This window comes from Marmota flaviventris, chromosome 7, assembly GCF_047511675.1.
Source record: "Marmota flaviventris isolate mMarFla1 chromosome 7, mMarFla1.hap1, whole genome shotgun sequence".
NCBI classification, from domain to species: Eukaryota; Metazoa; Chordata; class Mammalia; order Rodentia; family Sciuridae; genus Marmota; species Marmota flaviventris.
In genome coordinates, this window is record NC_092504.1 from 92,432,597 (window position 1) to 92,449,816 (window position 17,220).

The 17,220-nt window shown below is 36.5% G+C and overlaps 1 long non-coding RNA gene across 1 annotated transcript in view; it reads left to right on the forward strand.

The window, feature by feature from the left end:
• LOC114092852 (uncharacterized) overlaps positions 1-17,220 on the forward strand; it is a 169,608-nt gene that overhangs the window by 95,464 nt on the left and 56,924 nt on the right. The window contains exons 4-5 of the long non-coding RNA XR_011708006.1: positions 4,995-5,101; positions 14,818-14,898. This is a non-coding gene — a long non-coding RNA (uncharacterized lncRNA). The remainder of the gene's footprint in view (positions 1-4,994; positions 5,102-14,817; positions 14,899-17,220) is intronic.

Here is a 17,220-nt window from a genome sequence, read left to right on the forward strand (position 1 = left end):
GAGTTACACTGGTTGTGTCCAATTGTTTCTAATATGAGACTGGCTGTAAAAGAGACCATTTATTTTGTTAATGCTATGATGGTTGAATTAAAAAAGACCAAATGTCCTTTTCTTTATTACCAGCTAAGGACAAATATCTATTCAAAGTACATAATGGATTTTATATTTTACTTGGCATAGGCTCTACATAATTATCCAGTGAGTTTCATTTTTTATGATATTCTGAATCCATTCTTCTTCAGTATTCTCACAGTAGAGTATTCCATTTATGAAAAATCTTCCTTATGCTATCTCTACAGAATGATGATGATAATAATAACTGTTACCACCACTCGTGATTGCAAACACTATAGTATTACTATGTGTTATGCCCTATTGTAAATACTAGATATTAACTCATCTATCCTTTAATAACCCTATAGTAGAGGTATATGGTCAACTACAATGTATAGAAGAGGAAACTGAGGCATAGAAAAATTGATTATGTTAATGGTGATCACACAGCCATAAGTTGGAGTTGGACCCAAAATCAGCTGGTGTGGATCAAGAACTAATATTTGCTAACCATAGTGATATGCATTTTTCTATAATTGTTAACAATTGTTATGTAATATCAACAAAAATGTAAAGAAAGAGTAAAGTGACATATTTTTATCACGTTAACTGGGAAAATAGAACTTACTCTACCTAGTACATATGTGACGTTTTGAAATTGACATGCTAAGTAAAATACATTCTTTTAAGCAACCTAGAACTCTGTGTAGGGTTGCATGGTTGGTTATGTGGTGTTAAGTAGATCTGAAGAGGTGGTCTCTGGAGAATGAGCTTTGCACAGATGCCTGGATCATCATGAGGCACCTATGTACCTGTAGAAGCACAGTACCTGCAGTGGGGTCCAGCTCTAGAATTGTATGACCTTAGACAAGTTGTGTCTCAGAATTTTCATCTGTTTAAAAAAAAAAAGACAATTCTAATCCCCCCAATTGCTGGGAATGTATACTATATTAGAAATTGAAAACTCCTATTGTGTGCTGTATGAACAAAATGTTTTATAAGAGAAAAAACATATCAGTAAACTCAAATCATCACTTTGCCTAAGACTTTAGGCAAATAGAACTGAAAAGAACCTGCACCTAGAGGTCTTCACATTGTAAGTAGATACCCCCACTGAATATCATCTTAGTATGTATCAAGTGGAGGTAGTTTATTAGCAGTAGATGTGTTTCTTATTTTATTAATAAATGCATTATAATTTTATAATTCAGACTTAAAATATTATGTGTCAAACGTTAATAGTAGCCTACTCCAATATGCATTTTTCCTCTCTCACCTTAGTAACACACCTGAGCACATTGCTTCCTGGAAACTAAAAACAAATAAAACAGTAAACTTTATTTTTCTTCTTTCTTTGCAACCAGGTAAGGGCATATAACTATGTTTTGGTAAATAAGATATAAATGGAAATATTGTGTCAATATTCTAGGAAGACTGTTTAAGGGAACCAAATCAATAGAGAGGAATCCTTTTGTCCCTTTGAATTTGCTTTCTCTTTTGTCAACAATGTGGATAAGCGGATTGAAACTCCAGTATGAACTGATGGACTATGAACTGACCTTGAAAATGGAAGACAAGATTTAGGACAAGGGAACAGAAATATAGCAGCCTGGATTCCTGATGATATCATGGCTTCCTTGCTTTGGTCATGAGCTACCTAGTTCTAGATTTTACAATGAGATTATTAAAAGAAAACCAAAGAAATTTAAATCACTGGTATTTTTGATCTGTTAACCCATTTCAAATTATGCAGCAGAACAATCTTATCATCAAACTAAACAAGAACTTTTATATAGTTATTGAGTGCCTTTATTTATAATGTAATGGCATGTAAAAATAGATTGTTGGATTTTGATTAAATATAAGATCTGATTGTCCTGAGGTAGAAAAGAATAATTTTGATGTTATATGCTATTATATACTTGCATACTTAAGTTAAAGAGGCATTTTCCTGAAATATATTCCAAAACATAAAATACAGAAAATTAAAAAAAATAGATCTGAAGGTATATTATCTACTGTTTATAACACCAACACTTAGATTTTAGTAAAATAACATCATCTGTGATCTTAAATTAACTTTATTATAATTTGATTATTTCCATAGTTTTGGCTACATTTAATACATAGATTTACTTTGTGCTATTTTTATCTAAGCATAGGAATTTATATTTAATTAAAGTGAAAAAAAGATGCCCCATGATTATTGTTTTACTTTAGAAGGGGAAAATAAAATACTTAAGTTTAAAAAAATCCAACTGAGGGCTGGGGATATGGCTCAAGTGGTAGCGTGCTTGCCTGGCATGCGTGCGGCCCGGGTTTAATCCTCAGCACCACATACAAACAAAGATGCTGTATCCGCCAAAAACTAAAAAAATAAATAAATAAAATTCTCTCTCTCTCTCTCTCTTAAAAAAAAAAATCCAATTGAGGAGGCTAAGCAAAGTATCTCCTAAATAAGATACTCAGCCATCATCTCCTCACAGACAAACCAACCAGAAGAGCTACCCACACACCAAAATACCTTTGAAAGAGCTAAGGAAATAAGGTGAGAGGCCATGGTGCCTGCTTTTGGTATAACAAAACAAAAAGACACATTGAAGAAGGCAGAAAGGAAAGGGTTACCCTTGTCACTCTTTTTCCAACTCAAAACAGACCAGTGCATTCCCCCTCCCCATTTTGGGGAGAGGGAAAAATTAATCCAGGTCTTGGAGTTGAAGCCCAGTGCTGGGCAAAGCCCATGACCTCTACCACCAGGCCAGTAGCTGTGGCCAAAGCTGCTAGAACTGTACTGTGCCAAGTGGCTGACTGTAATCACTAGTCCTCATCTAACCTCAGACAGCAGAGCCAAGAGCAATATTCCATCCTCTGGGGAACAGGGCATGAAAGCTAGCACCAGGCTTTTACTTGGATCCCAGTGCCAGGCCCACTGAAGTGAGACCCAGCAGCTAGTAGAAACTGAAGTTCCTGTACACAGGCCAGAGCTCATGGATGGATCCTCTAGTATGGCCCTGGCATTAGGTTGTAATCTGTGTGATGAGACAAACCTGAATTTCAGCCTCACCAGTTCTAGCTTTGGAGTGAGCTTAGAATACCCACACTTCTTCAAAGAGTGTGTAGTTGTGAGACTCGCGTGCAACCCTGTTAGTACCATCGATGGCCTAGGAACTCTATTGTCCATCATCCAACCTTGGGCAGCACAGGCTATTACCACACCAGTGTTCTCAGATGGGGCTTTAGAACTACCCTGGTGCCAAGCATACACTTGAGCCCCAGTGGGATGAGCTTGTGTTTTGTCTTGAATCACCACCAGCTGTGGTGTGAACCCTTGTATGCCTCTGAGATTGTGCAGGACCCCCGTGACTGTGAGACTCAAGCTTAAACCACCTTAGCATCTAGGTGGCCAAGGGACTGCCTTTGCCAAAACTATCCCAACCTTGGGTAGCATACTGTGGTAAAAGACCCCATTCATTAGGGGTAGAACAGGATAGTAAACCAAGGATTTGGACTGGTAAAACCTAACATTGAGCAGAACCTAACAATCTTCATGCCCTGGCCTGCCTACATACAGTAGCCATAGTGTTGGGGGAGATGTGTGGACCCTGCCTATTAGTTTTCTGTTCTAGCTAGAGTCACTTGTGGCTTGTTGCAATGGTCTTGGGTCACAGGGAAACTGACCTCAGCAATGGGCAGCCCACAGCAGTGCAAGCCTTGGTCCTACCCTAGCATTGTGATAGTCTAGGAGAGTTATGGGTTCAAGGTCTGACACAGCTTGATGGTATTGGTGGCCACAGAAGTGAAAACAGGAACCTAGGGGTTATCTATCCATGATGACTTTGTTCAGAGAGAATCCTGCAGGCTGATAACTGCAGATGAGGCTTTCAGGCCAACCCTGGGCTCAGGGAGAGGCATATTGAGTACTGACTACTCTTTCTAGGCACTTTCCTGTTTCTTTCTCAACAGTACACCAACAGTATATTTGAAACCAATCAGGGCTTGGATTGCCCTCTCTTAGTGAAATAGTGCCAATACATCAACCACAGACTTCTTGTGAATCTGGACTTGAGCACCTTCTAGAACTGAAATCATAGAAGTGACTATAGGCTTAGAGAAAATAAACATCATGCTGTTTTAATTATTATATTTTGGTGTTATGTTTTGAAATCAAGTACCGTACTGCCTCTTTTTTTCCCCCTCAAGAGTCTTGTGATTCCCATACAAGCTTTAGAATTTTTCTTTAAAGATCTGTGAAGAATGCATTAGTATTTTGATAGAGACTGCATTGAATCTATAAATCACTTTGGATAATATGAACATTTAACATTATCGAGACTTCCAATTCATGTACACAGGATGTGTTTTCAGGTTTTTGATCCTCTTCAGCTTCTTTTATTATTGCTTTACAGTTTTCATTATAGAGATCAGTATGTGTCTGTGTTGGCATTTTTAGGTAAAACTAACTCTTTGATTACCTGAGAAATATTTCCTTCATAGTACTAATAACTTTTGACATAGTCCATTGGCCTTTACCTGTCCTTTTCTTCCAACTATGTCTGGTCCATTTCAGGTTATATTGTTTTATGTCATATTTTTCTCTAGTTTGTTCTTGAGGTCTCTCTCATGAGAGTGACTATATACTACAACCCTGCTCTGATGGGAATACTGGGGCAGTTGTGGGTCTCCTGTGTGTCTTTCACAGCAGATGTCCTAGTGTCAGAACCATGACCAAATGACCCTCTTACAGAAAACTTGTTACACCGACAGACACCCTTATGGCTCTTGTTTGACTTGTGTCCAGTCTATTCTTACCTTGAAGCCACTCTCTAAGACAATCTTGACTTGCAGGAGATTTAGGTGCAGGTGTTTTAGTCAGGTGAGACTGAGGAGGTAGCACTATAAAATGCCATGAAATAATGGGAGTATTTTCTTATTGTTTTCAGATCCCAGTAGAGAAGAGGGCAGCTTGCCTCAGAGGATAAACAGGAAATGAGGAGCTATCTGGCACATGTACATTCAACCAGAAGATAAGGAGCAAGAGGAGAAGGAGGTACCTACAAGCCAAAGTCTTTATTGAATTTCAGGGTATATTATAGAAGCAGGGTTCTAATGGCAACTTCTAGTTGGTAGCTTTAAAATGAGTGAGTACGAGTTCCAGGAGAGCATACTGTGACTGACAAGGGGTCACTCACTGTGTCATACCTGCTTAATCTAGGTAGAGTGTGGGGGTCCACAGGGAGTGGTCAGGAAGTTGCCTAAGGCAGATACCTGGATTCATCACATTGAGGAACTAGAAGGAGGCAGAGAACATAAAGCTGTGTCAAGGGTAGCTAAGATCTATTTTTAGTATGAGAAAGTACAACATATATTTAACATGAGTGCCAAGGAAACATAAAATTATAGAAATTCATTTTTTCCCAAATCCAGAGCCATTGCTCTGGTAAGAAACAAAATGCATCTTGATTAGCCATGCATTGGTGGAATAATAATGATAATAATAATAGCTGCAAATATAACCATATTAAAATAACTGATTCAGACTCAATGATGGGGAAGCAGGAGGTGGCAGAAATGGAGGAAATGTGCTGACTCTCAGGGAAACCTTGACAGCTCTTATAACTTTTCTAGAAGAAATAATATAAAACTTAGACTTAACAGTGGCTTTGGAAGCAATCTGTCCTGGGTTGGAAGGTCTACTTTGCCACCTACCACTGTATGTCTGTTAGTGAATAATTTGCCCTTTTGGAACCTCATATCCCTTACATATAAAATGGGAATAATAACAGTTGTCTTACAGCATAGTTGTGAGAATTATGGGTTGTATGGACTTGTGGGAAAAATGTTAATGAGATATTTGGTGCATAGCAGGTATTCAATTCATGGTAGCCATGATTATTGCATTGTGACTTTCTTACATTGTGATGAAGACATTCAATGATGGCCTATTGGTATCAAAGATAACAGAAACAAAAAGTTGAGAAATGGAGCAAAGTTATGATGCTGTGAGGAATTAACTTATGCCTTTTATCAAGTTCCTGTTCCCCAGGGAGTATTGTACCATTTTTTCCCTTCCACAATGGATCCTATACCAACATCTACGCTAAAGTGGCTGTTTAAAACACAGTTCTATGGTAGAAGAACAAAATGCTACTGATTTAGTCCCAATTATAATTTATAACCTGGGATGCTCTTAAAAATATTTGGTAACCAAATAGCGGAGGCACCTGTATTATACACTCTAACTGATGGCCCATGTCATCCCCTTTACTGACAGACACAGTTAACATTTACTTAAATTACTACTGATATTGAGACTGCTATTGCTATGTACAGTCACAATAGTCTCTCCGACTACGCCAGTGTGGACTTTCTCTCTACCTTAGTATACCAGGAAATACTGCATAAGAAGGAAAGTGACTCTAACTATATGACTTCACTATTTTCTGGGAGCTACCTGGAGACATACGCTCTGATATGCATGCACCTTTGCTTGGTTTTCATTTTCAGAAATTCTTTTTCCTTTCCCTGTCAAAAAAGAAAATTTTCAATTTCTTAACAAGTGGAATAAAAAGTGAAGTTTTAATCTTGCACTGCAAAGAGTAATAGAATGGTAATTGGAGCTTTCCCAGCATATGCAGTAGGTATTTTAAAAAATATTTGGCAACTTTCATTTTGACAAATATTTAATTTGAAAAAAAAAAAAACACAGAAGACAAAGAGCAACCAAATAGCCAACACTTCAATTTAGTCTCAATATCAGTAATAATTTAAGCATATGTGAACTGAGCAGAGTTTTAAAATATTAAACTGTGGCCTTATAGTTGATGCTTAGGGTAGAGATCTGTTAAATTGGTCTGGGAAGTTTCTAAGGGATCTTTTACCTTCAGACTGAAGAGTAAGTTCTACAAACCTCAGACTGTTAGCATAGGAAAGGGAAGAAGTACAGGAAACCAAAGCCCATTTACTGAGTGGTATTATATTCAAGGTATTTCTGAAGATAAACCTGTTCTCTCCAAATCCCTTGGTGGGTAGGAATCCTGTGGAATTTGCTCATTGTTGGCATCATTGTCCTTGGAATATATTTACACATTGGAAACTCAAAAAATGTTGGAAGCATGATGGGATGGTGATGTATTCTAAACCTTTCTTTTTTTTTAATTTATTTTTTTAATTTGTTGTTCAAAACATTATAAAGCTCTTGACATATCATATTTCATACATTAGATTCGAGTTGGTTGTGAACTCCCAATTTTACCCCAAATACAGATTGCAAAGTCACATTGGTTACACATCCACATTTTTACATAATGCCCTATTAGTAACTGTTGTATTCTGCTACCTTTCCTATTCTCTACTATCCCCCCTCCCTCCCCTCCCATCTTCTCTCTCTACCCCATCCACTGTAATTCATTTCTCTCCTTGTTTATTTTCCCATTCCCCTCACAACCTCTTATATGTAATTTTGTATAACAATGAGGGTCTCCCTCCATTACCATGCAATTTCCCTTTTCTCTCCCTTTCCCTCCCACCTCATGTATCTGTTTAATGTTAATCTTTTCTTCTTGCTCTTCCTCCCTGCTCTGTTCTTAGTTGCTCTCATTATATCAAAGAAGACATTTGGTATTTGTTTTTTAGGGATTGGCTAGCTTCACTAAGCATAATCTGCTCTAGTGCCATCCATTTCCCTGCAAATTCCATGATTTTGTCATTTTTTAGTGCTGCGTAATACTCCATGGTGTATAAATGCCACATTTTTTTTATCCATTCATCTATTGAAGGGCATCTGGGTTGGTTCCACAGTCTAGCAATTGTGAATTGTGCTGCTATGAACATCGATGTAGCAGTATCCCTGTAGTACACTCTTTTAAGGTCTTCAGGGAATAGTCCAAGAAGGGCAATAGCTGGGTCAAATGGTGGTTCCATTCCCAGCTTTCCCAGGAATCTCCATACTGCTTTCCAGATTGGCCGCACCAGTTTGCAGTCCCACCAGCAATGTACAAGAGTACCCTTTTCCCCACATCCTCTCCAGCACTTGTTGTTGTTTGACTTCATAATGGCTGCCAATCTTACTGGAGTGAGATGGTATCTTAGGATGGTTTTGATTTGCATTTCTCTGACTGCTAGAGATGGTGAGCATTTTTTCATGTACTTGTTGATTGATTGTATGTCCTCCTCTGAGAAGTGTCTGTTCAGGTCTTTGGCCCATTTGTTGATTGGGTTATTTGTTTTCTTATTGTTTAATTTTTTCTTATAGAAATTGATAAAGCAATCATGAAATTCATATGGAAAAATAAAAGACCCAGAATAGCAAAAGCAATTCTAAGCAGGAAGTGTGAATCAGGCGGTATAGCGATACCAGACTTAAAACTATATTACAGAGCAATAGTAACAAATACAGCATGGTACTGGTACCAAAACAGGAGGGTGGACCAATGGTACAGAATAGAGGACACAGAAACCAATCCACAAAGCTACAACTATCTTATATTTGATAAAGGAGCTAAAAGCATGCAATGGAGGAAGGATAGCATCTTCAACAAATGGTGCTGGGAAAACTGGAAATCCATATGCAACAAAATGAAACTGAATCCCCTCCTCTTGCCATGCATAAAAGTTAACTCAAAGTGGATCAAGGAGCTAGATATCAAATCAGAGACTCTGTGTCTGATAGAAGAAAAAGTTGGCTCCGATCTACATATTGTAGGGTCGGGCTCCAAATTCCTTAATAGGACACCCATAGCACAAAAGTTGATAACAAGAATCAACAAATGGGACTTACTTAAACTGAAAAGTTTTCTCTCAGCAAGAGAAACAATAAAACAGGTAAATAGGGAGCCTACATCATGGGAACAAATTTTTACTCCTCACACTTCAGATAGAGCCCTAATATCAGAGTATACAAAGAACTCAAAAAAAAAAAATATTCTAAACCTTTCAAAGGCCACAAAACTTCTGAAAGGGATGGTACTTTAAGAAAAACCAGGGCTTGATTTGATGCTGCCTTCCCAATTCATATATATTGGGAATGGTTTTATGGTATTTAAAATCTATGTATTCACTTTCTATTGGGGTTTTAATGGTCGAGTTCTTAGTAGGCTGATTCTCAACCTTAGGACAAGGGTTTAGCCATAGCTTTGTTTTTTTCTGCCAGTATAGTGAATTAATCATGGTATAACTGGCAGAATTCAGCTGTGGGTCAGGTGTCAGTACAAACTTCATTACCGTATCTGTCAAGGTCATGCAAACTGCCTATTTGTGTATGTGGGAAATATTTTACATGGACAGATACACTGAGTTGCACTTGTGCTAAGAAAAGAGCTCCACACACTGCAAAAAAAAAAAAAAAAAAAAAAAAAAAAATTCCTGGCTTTTTTTTTCTTTTTCTGCTTTTCTAGGAGTCAAAGTTCAGGCTGCATTCTGGGTTCTTTGACCCACCAGCTCTGTTTGGCAGTTTTATAGGGCATGTGAGGGAGTCAGATGGCTAACAGCCCCTTCCTTTTAATTAAAGACTTTGGTGGCTTTGGTAAAGGAGAGATAGAAACAGGAAAGAGCTGGCCTTCACTGTGCATTGAGGATGTCAACATTGATATCTTCACAAAAATATCTTAGGCAGAACTAATCTATCAGAAATTTTGTTTTGGAGAAAAAGTCTAAAGCTTTATCATTTTCATCATCATCATCATCATCATCATCATCATCATCAAGTTCAGGGGCAGAATTAAATGGTATACCGAAGCCTCCCAGTCTCCTGGAGTGGGACCATTATGACTTGGCACTTATGTTGCTAGAACATCTTGTAAGCAGGTACAGTGCCAAAGGAACACATGTGAACAAGCATACTCAGCAAGGAGGAAATGTTAGTTTAACAGTGAGTATCTGACTAGAAGTAGGGAAGAACTACTTCTTTTGCTCTGTGGACAAGGACATCCAGGCTTCAAGACAATAGATCACTGCTGGTACAGAAGATGGACAAAAAAAAAAAAAAAAGTTGTGCATCTGTCCCTTTTGTGAAACCTGGAAAATAAGCACTTTTCAATGTATAAGCATGTTTTACCAATCTACACTCTCAGAGGAGAAAAATACTATAAGTCAAATCTGTATGCCTTGCTACCATCACACATTGATTGTTTTTGTCCTAGGTAAGTTGGGAGCATGGCTAATTGTCCGGCAGCCTTTTGCATGTATGTTATCCATGAAGACTATGTACTTCAATTGATAGTTCATAAATTTGCCCACAATATAAGGTGGAAAAGGAAGTTCATTGTGTGTCAAAGGCAGACAACTTTGTTTATTTCCTCCATATGGAATACTAACATTGTCTCTGGTAATTTTCCTTTCTTTTGTTCATTTAAAAAATAAGATAGAGCCAGGACCAGTGACACATGCCTGTAATTCTAGTGGCTAGGGTGGCTGAGGCAGGAGGATCATGAGTTCAAAGCCGGCCTTAGCAAAAAATACAAGGCACCAAGCAACTCAGACCCTGTCTCTAAATAAAATACAAAATAGGGCTGGGGATGTGGCTCAGTGGTTGAGTGCCCCTGAGTTCTATCCCCATTACCCACCCTCCAAATAAATAAATAAATAAATAAATAAATAAAATAGAATAAAAAATAAGATAGAAGCATAAGAGACATACATTAAACTACACATATAAAAGTATACAACTGATAAATTTATATATGTATATATTTATGAAATGACCAATAAAACTAACATGATTGACATATTAACACCAAGAGTTTTCTTGTTTCCCTTTGTGACCCTGACCCTTAACATCCTCCCCACTCCTTCCCCTTTTCCCAGGCAACCACTGACCTGTTCTTTGTTATAGATGACTTTGTATTTTCTAGGACTTATATAATAAAATAATACAATATGTACTATTTTTTAAAATTCTTTCCTTCACTATACTCGCTTTGAGAGCCATGTTGTTATGTGCAATAGTTCTTACTTTTTAATTTTTACAATAGTATGCCTTTATACGGATAAATAACCATTTGTTTAACTACTCACTTGTTCATGGTATTTGCATTTTTTTTCTTTTTTAATTATAAAAAAGCAGCTGTTTACAAGTTTTTGTATGGACAGGTGTTTTCATTTTTCTTGGGTAAATATCTAGGAGTAGGATGGCCGAATCCTACCATTAGTGTATATTTATTTAAAAAGCTACCAAACTATTTTCCAAAGTAGTTTTGCTAGTACACACATCTATAGCAATTCATGAGGCTTTCCACATTCTCCATATCTCACAGATATTTGATCTGGTGAATTTTACTCATTTGAATAATAGGTCATGGTATCTCATGGTGTTTTTAATTTGAATTTTCTTAATGAGTAATGATGTTGAGCAAATTTTCATCTGTTCATTTACAATAAGCACATCCTCTTTGGGGAAGTGTCTGTTCAGATTTTGTTTTCCCCAGTAAAATGTTTTTCTCAGTGAGTTCATGAGAATTTATCAATTTGCTCTTTTATATAGATCTTGCTTTTGGTGTAGTACCTAAGTGGTCTTTGCCTAACCAAGTTCATAAAAGTTTTCTCCTATGTTCCCTCTTTCTTTTTCTTCTCATTCCTTGATGCCAGGAGTAGAAGTGGCAGAGCTGGTTTTTAGATATGAAGAGGTTCCTGTTTTCTGCATTCAATAGTTTTATGCAATCTGGCTACTTGCCATTTGGATTTAAAACATTTAGAGGAAGGCCAGAAGCAAGAGACTCAGAACTTTCTTGAAGCTTCACATTTTAACTAAAAGAGAGAGTCACTGATTACTTTTAGAGAACCTGTCAAGGTTTCAGATGTACTCACAGTTGGTTTTTCTAAGAAAAAGCAAAAGCAATTTTACACAGTATTTTGAAATGTTAACTGGTGGCATTTAATATTTAACAAAACTGGGAAGTGGGAAGAAATTTCTTGGTATTTTAATTTTAAAGTGTAATTAAAATAGTCTTTTTTAACCTTGTTCTGTTCTTCCTAATTTATTTTGAACATTTCTTGAATGTAGTTTAGCTAATGACTCAAAATAACAATTAAGGTAGGTGCTACATGAGCAGTTCCAAGGAATAAAGATTTATATTATAATAATATAAGCATCAATATTTCATTTGCCCATAATGTTTAAAAATATTTGTCATTAATTAAATTTTATTTTGAATTTTATTTATTAAAATTGTTTAAATTCAGGGTAGATTCTAAATATTTCCCTAAAACTAGTGTTTTAAATCACCAAATATAGAAATAAAACCTCTCCCTAAGCTACCTACTATAAAGCAAACCTCAGACCTGTCACAACAAAATGCCTTGTAAAGTCTCAATTTAATTCCGTTAAATTCTTATAAAGCAAATAACCTCAAAGTGTTGCTTAGTTGATACTATGTGATGTTTTTACTATCTATTCTGATATTATTAATGATAATACTCATTCCTGCAAGTGTTTTAAGATATTTTGCAAAGAACTTGGATTGTTCTGTATTCTGAGGTTTATATTTAGATTTACAATTATAATAGTGCACTGAGGAGGGTGTCTATTACGAATTCTGGTTAAAATAGCTTAAAATGCAGTCAGAAAAGCTGTTTTTCATTGACAGTATAAAAGTTAGCTGAGAAATTTGGAAATGCTCATATTGGATGGAGAAGGGAGGTTGAATTTCCTGCCATTGGCTACTATTGGAACAACTATGAACAATCTAAACAAGGATTATTTTCTTTAAAGCAAAACTGTGAAAGTAGAATTTCTTCTTTGAGGCATGCAAGGGACATAGCTGGGCTCATACATTTTTAGCAGCTGGCATGTTAATGAGACCATTTCCATTGAAATGAGCTAAATACTATTAACATTTGTGGACTTCAAACTGATTTCTGAAGTATTTATTGAATTTACAGAATCAATTAAAAATAAATGTTTGGGTTCAACATGTATATAATTCATGAATAGTCAACATTTATACTTATTTGGTGTGGCTCATGCCATGCCTAATTTTCTTTACTGTTTGTGCTTTGATGGTCAAACAGTAATAGGTATGAAATCTGGTAAAATTGTTACCTAACTCAGATAATTTTCAAAAATTTAACTTTTTCTTTATTAGTCAGCTTTCTCTTGCTGTGACAAAGTACTGGACAAAATCAACTTAAAAGAGGAAAGATTTATTTTGACTCATGGATTCGGAGGTTTCACCCATGGTCATTTGGCTCTGTTGTTTCTGGGCTTGTGTGAAGTAGAACATGATGGTCATTAAAAGCTTCTCACCTCATGGCAGCCAGGAAACAAAAAGAGAGGGAGGGAAGGAGAGAGAGAGAGAAGGAGACGAGAAGAAAAAGAGAGAAAGGGACTGGAACAAAATATTTCCTCAAGGACATGGACCAAATGACCTACTCTGCAACTAGGCCCCACTTCCTAAAGTTTGCACCTCCTCCCAAGAGGTCATTAAGTTATGACTTCATACATGGATTAGTGTATTCATGAAGTCAAAGACTTCATGATCCAATTATCTCCCAAAGGCCCTTCCTCGAACATTGGGTACCAAATCTTCAACATATGAGTTTGGGGGAGACATTTAAGATCTGTAAAATAGAAAATAATGTTTCCTATAACATATGAAGAAAAATAATAACCAAAATAAGAAGATAATAAAAATAATAACCAAAATAAGAAATAATAAAAATAATAACCAAAATAAGAAGCCACTCATTAGAGAAAGTTATACTCTATTTAGGTATAATGTGTCAAAGTGCATTTTACTGTCATGCATAACTAATTAGAACAAATTTAAAAAATGCAGAAAAACGAATTCTAGGAAGTCCTATGATGTTAGCACAGCTTGAGGCAGAATCTACAGCTATGCTGTTCAGCAGGAGAGCCAACAGTCACGTGTGGCTACCAAGCAGGTGTCCAAATTCAGATGGCACTGTATAAACATAGTGCCCACTGGACTTGAAAAGCTTAGTGCAAAAAAATGAATATCAATTCTTTCATTCATAATGTTATATTAATATATATTACGTTGAAATAATATTTTAGATACATTGGATTAAAGAAAGTATATGCTTATAATAAGGTTTATTTAGATATATTACTAAATGAAATATTATAACATTATTATATATTAACATATTATCTTAATATGTTTAATATTGATTGGTATAAATATATTAAAACTAAAAAAAAAGGGCAAATAATTTGGTACAACTGTATTTGTGAAGAGAAATGGAACTCTTCTCTAGTTTCTGAATCTGCTTTATTATCAAGTGGTGATTTTATTTTCTGAATGAAATAGTGAATTTGCCAAAGCATTTTTTTATTCTGATTTTGGTTTTAATAGCTATTTTTTTTCCAAATTACTTTATGTAATTATCTTGTTGGGCTCTTGTAACTCTTATTCCTATGCACATTAGAGGAAAGAGAAACTCAGAAAAGTTAAAAGTGCTCTAGGGAACACAGCCAGCAGATAAACTGGGGTAGTCACACTTTCTTTCTTTGATAGTTTCTCCATTGGGTGCTCCTACATGTTTTAAGAAAGTACCTCTTTTTGTCAATGGGAAATTCAGTTATCCAATTCTGTTTTTGTTGATATTCATCAACAAAGAAAAAAATGAATGCTAATGGACTTGGTAATAGAGTAAAAGCATTGGAGACAGTACTTGTGCTTTCCTGACATACAGTATCCTATTTGCAGAAAACAGAAATATTTTGCAACCTGAGGTTTAGATTTAAGACTTGTAACACTACACCAAGGAGTATATCTCTTACTAACATCTTTCAACTGATCTTTCTAGGGGATTCCACTGAGAGGAAGCCTATCTGTGACTACTCTTCCTCTAGAACATGCATATTCCACGATTTCCTTCTGAGCCAAGGTGTGTCTTTGAGTGTTCTATTCTTTATGCAAAAGAGAAACTTGTGTCATATTGTTGGGAGCCAGTCATGAGCTGTGTGTGAGCTCTGCACATTTGAGCGTATGAGGGAACTGGATTATCGCTGCTGTCTGATTGGGCTGTGTGACATATGTGTGCCCTTTCGCTCACTTTGCCTTTGATCCCACACAGCACCTGAGATGGATGTGGCTTTTCAAGATGTCAGTCATCTGATGACAAGACATCACCAAGCAAGACTCCATCCTTCAAAACCCAATCCCTTGCCTTATTCGGGTGGAACTTTCTCAAATGTCTTTCCCCCCAATAAATACCAGGGTTCAGGGCATTCTGGCCTTCTTGCCTGCCTTTTGCCTCCCTTGATCTCTGTGCCTTCCAGTGTGGGAGCTTGATTCTTGAGGCTGCAGAGCTGTCCTGAACCCCGAGAAAGGTATTTTCTGTGATTGTGTAATTTTTTCGTTGCCAGTCCAATCCACCCAGAATGACCCTTATTCTGTCACAGATTGGGACATCATATCCTGATTTAAAAATAAAACCAAATGCCTATGACATTCAGGGAATTTTAGGGGTAGGAGCTGAGAACAGGGAAGCATACCTAGATATGCGTGGCTGATGTTTGCTAAAATTGTGCACAAGAAATTTGATGAATGTTCCATGAATGTGTACCATAGTTGGTGGCTTAAATAAGAGAAATTTATTTTCTTACAGTTCTAGAGGCAGAATCCATTTCTGGGGAGGCTCTCTTCCTGGCTTGCAGTTGACCTCCTCCTTGCTATGTCCTCACATTGAAAATATGTAGATAGAGAGAACACAAGCTCTGTGGCATCTCTATTTTACAGGAACTAATCGAATCATGAGGGTCATGCCTTTATTTAATCCTAATTACCTCACAAAGGCCCCATCTCCAAATACCATCATCGGGGGCTAGGACTTCTACATATGAATTTTAGGGGTCTACACATATTCAGTCCATAACAATTGTCTTATGTAACATTCAATTAGAGATATTTTATGTATTGTTATAAATGGGAGTCTGGATTCAAGAAGGAGACTGAGATCAGGTTAGATATATAAAGATAGACTCTCCTCTGCAGGTCACTATTGTCCCAACTTCTCTTAGATGCAAATATTGTCAATGTCTGCCTTGGCATTTCTTACTTTTCATGCTACTACAAACACAGTCTGGGGAACCTCATATTTGTTTATGGATTCCATTATCACATGCAAATAAATGAAAAATACAGCAAAACTCTGAAATCTAGTCTAATATTTTTTTCCATCTTTTTCTATCCAGCAATATTCTAAACATTTCCGTCTAGTTGTCATTATTGATGCTTTGCACTTAAGAATTTTGAAATCGAACTCATTATTTTTTCCCCAGATACCCACCTTGAATAACAAATAAGAAAACTCCCTCTTCTTTTCTATACCTGGAGTAATGACACCATTACTTTTATTCAAGGGAAGATCCAGTGGCAGGGCTCTCATTCCCTGTGTTAGTATTGCTGCTGTAACACATCATTGCAAACTTAGTGACTTAAATAGCACAATTTGTTACTTACAGTTTGGGAGGTCAAAAGTATCATACTTACTATGCTAAAATCAGATGTTGGCAGGGCTGGGTTCCCTTTGGGAGACTGGAGATTCTTTTCTATCTACAGCTTCTGGAGGCTGCTCATATTTTTTGGTTTATGGCCTTCCCTCCATTTTCAAAGTCAGTAACATCAAGTTGAGTCCCTTTTGGGCTTCCATCTCTCTCCTTTCCTTCTGATTTTCTCTTCTACTTTTAAGAACTCTTGTGGTTACATTGGGCTGACCCAGATAATCCAGGGTAACCTCCTTATTCGAAGGTCAGCTAATTAGCTTCCTCAGCTCTGTCTTAATTCCCTTTTGTTTTGTGACATTATGCATTCACAGGTTTTGTGGTTTAAGATCATTATTCTGTCTACTATACTTCTCTCCCTTCTGTCATCCTGTGCACCGTCTTTCTTCAATATACCTTATTCTGCTACATTTTTCTTCATTGCATTTATTATTATCTAATATATAGGTTTACTTGTTTATTTTCTGCTGCTTTCACTGGACAAAGGCTTTGCCTTTGTCTCATCAGTTGATGATGTAGAGTTATGCTGAAAATATAGCAGCTTCTCAATAAATATCCTTCAAATCAATGAATAAATAAAACTCTCACTTGTCATTAAAGACTCAATTTGATCTTTTTTTTTTAATTTTTTATTGTTGGCTGTTCAAAACATTACATAGTTCTTGATATATCATATTTCACAATTTGATTCAAGTGGGTTATGA